Source organism: Solanum dulcamara, chromosome 5 (genome assembly GCF_947179165.1).
Source record: "Solanum dulcamara chromosome 5, daSolDulc1.2, whole genome shotgun sequence".
Lineage (NCBI taxonomy): Eukaryota > Viridiplantae > Streptophyta > Magnoliopsida > Solanales > Solanaceae > Solanum > Solanum dulcamara.
The window spans coordinates 42,683,304-42,686,236 of NC_077241.1; the positions used below are offsets into that span (position 1 = coordinate 42,683,304).

At 38.3% G+C, this 2,933-nt stretch overlaps 1 non-coding gene across 1 annotated transcript; it reads right to left on the minus strand.

Annotated features, from left to right (window-relative positions):
• Nucleotides 1-383: 383 nt before the first annotated feature.
• Nucleotides 384-490, minus strand: LOC129890896 (small nucleolar RNA R71). The gene has a single exon (XR_008767084.1). It is a non-coding gene; the product is annotated as a small nucleolar RNA R71 (small nucleolar RNA).
• Between the last annotated feature and the right edge of the window lie 2,443 nt (nt 491-2,933).

Genomic DNA, 2,933 nt, shown 5'->3' on the forward strand with positions numbered 1-2,933 from the left:
TCCTTTTTTTTGTTGAGTGTGATGTTTCTTTTGAGGTAGCCATGGACATATCATTGGCACCATCTGATAGTATTAGAGGCTTCATAGATAGAGTTTGATGATGTAATTGGAGTAGTTCTCCTTTGAAATTACTTTTTCTAAGGATTATTTCTTTCCTTGATGTTGATGGTGAGCCCACACAAGTATTCTTATTTTCACTTAAGTCTTCCGCTGATGAACGAATGAGTGATGAGACCAAGTGGTTCTCTTGAAGGCCAGAGATGGTTTCTGAGTGCCGGCCATGCCTAGGGTACCCTCTCGGGGCGTGACACAATTCCATTACTTCATGGAACAATTTGGCTCGTAAATTCTTAATCAGGTTCTTTCCTTTAGGGAAGACAACAAAATTAAGAGCCGAAATCTTGAGCTTTAAATAGAAGTATGGAGAGAATTTATACCAAGCTTGGGATAGGTTCAAATCTCTACTTATTAGTTGTCCTCACCATCATCAAGCTAACGAGGTGTTGGTCCATACCTTCATTAAAGGTATGGAACCCAACACCAAAATTCTTCTTGATTCAGCTGTAGGTGGACAAGCATTGGAGAAAACATATGATGAGCTCTACACATTGCTGAACTGCATATCTAAAGGAAATTCAAAATGGAATGGAGGAAACTCTAGGCCTGTTGTCCAAAAATAGGCAGGTATGCTCGAAGTTGATGCCATGACAGCTTTGATAACATAGATTGCAGCAATGCAAAATATGATGTCTACACACTTCAAAAAATTAGCATTAGGGTAGCAACAAGCTTTAGTAAATATGGTTCAACAAAAACAAATGTGGTGCGAAGTGTGTGGCAGCAGTGAACACACGTAAGAATACTATGGTGCAGATCCCAAATTGGTAAATTTCGTAAGGAACGTACAGAGGGGTGAAGGCCAGCAAAATTATGAAAACACTTATAACCCTAGTTGGAGGAACCATACAAACTTTTCTTGGGGTGGAAAGCAACAAAATCAACACCAAGGCCAGAGTTAATATAGACAACAAGGAGGAGGACAACACTACAATCAGAAAGGCCAGAGAAGCCAACAATCAGGTAGTTGAAGAAACATGAGTGTGGAAGACATGCTTAAGAAACTTATGAATGACCAAGGTAAGCTGGCTGCGGATGTTCGCGAATATCAAATCACTACTCAAAGTTTAGAGAAGCAGGTGGGACAGTTAGCTAGTGCTCAAAATTCTTGTCTGCAAGGTGGTTTACCAGGTAATACTGATCCAAACACCAAGCATGTATATGATGTGAGTACCCAAAGTGGATGCCAACTAGCTGAGTTAGCACCACAAAGCAATGGTAGTTAATGTAAAGGTAAATATGCAGATGTTGAAGATGGTGAGCCTAGATTACCACAAAAGGAGCAAGAACCAAAGACAAAACTACCTCCCCTATTCTCACAAAAATTTAAAAAGAAGAAGGAGGAGGAGTTCTTTGAAAAATTCATAGATATACTTAAACAAGTATAAATTAACTTGCCTTTTATTGATGTGCTATAGGGTATTCCAAAATAAGCCAAGTTTGTCAAAGATATTGTGGCTAACAAGAGCAAGTTAGCTGAGTTGAGACAGTAGAACTCGCTGAAGAGTGTAGTTCAAGAATCTTGAACAAAGTAAAGCTCTGAGCTAAGCAAAAAGATCAAGGTAGTTTCACGGTATAGGTAACCATTGGTAAGTGCAACAATGTAAGAGGTCTCTGTGATCTAAGTGTAAGAATAAACTTGATGCCTAGATCTATGCTTAAGAAATTAGGCTTGGGAGAACCTAAAACAACTACCATTTTGTTACAATTAGCTGATTGTTTTTTAGCTAGACCTTATGGTATTATTGAGGATGTGTCAGTTCAAGTAGGATCCCTCATCTTTCCTGTTGATTTCATTGTATCAAATTTTGAGCCTGATTCAGAGGTTTCTTTCATCTTGGGATGTCCATTAGGTGCACTTATTGACGTAGTTGTAGGTACATTAACTATGAGGGCACATGACAAAGTTGAGGTGTTTGATATATATCAGGCACTGAAATTGCCTGCAATCAATGAAGAGTTGTCTGCTATAACTGTCATTGATGAGGAAGAGAAAGCTCAGTCATTTTAGCAAAAGACCCTTTAGAGAGAGTGTTGATGGGTCAAGATATTGAGGGTGAAATGGAAGCTAAAGAACTAGCTAGTGTGCTTGAAATCCCAAATGTCAGTATGTGGAAAAAGAATTTGGATCCATTAAACAGAGAATTGAGTCCTTTACCCAAGCCATCTCTAGAAGAAGCTCCTAACTTGGAGTTGAAGCCACTTCCAGCCCATTTTAGACATATTTTTCTTGGTGTCAATAATACTTTACTTGTAATTTTCTCATCGTCTTTGTATAATATGCAAGTCACAGAAGCACTTAAAGTTTTAAAAAGGCACAAGAAGGCAATCGGATGGCAAATGACTGATCTTCATGGTATCAGTCCAGCTTTGTGCATTCATAGGATCTTCATAAAAGAATGACATAAAGAAAGTGCACAACCACAACACAGGTTAAACGCTATCATGAAAGTGGTAGTGAAGCAATAGATAATTAAGTGTCTAGATACAGATATAATATACCTAATCTCAGATAGTAAATGGGTAAGCGTAATTTAATATATACCTAAGAAAGGGGGAATAATCGTAGTGACTAATGAGAAAAATGAGTTAATCCCGACCAGAAAAGTGAGTGGATGGTGTATATGCATGGACTACAGAAAGTTAAATGATACCACGAGGAAAGATCACTACCCAATGCCCTTTATTGATCAAATGCTCGACAGATTAGCAGGCCAAAAGTACTATTGCTTCCTGGATGGATATCAGGTTATAACCTAATTAATATTGCACCAGAGGACCAGGAAAAGACAACTTTCACATGCCTTTATGGTACA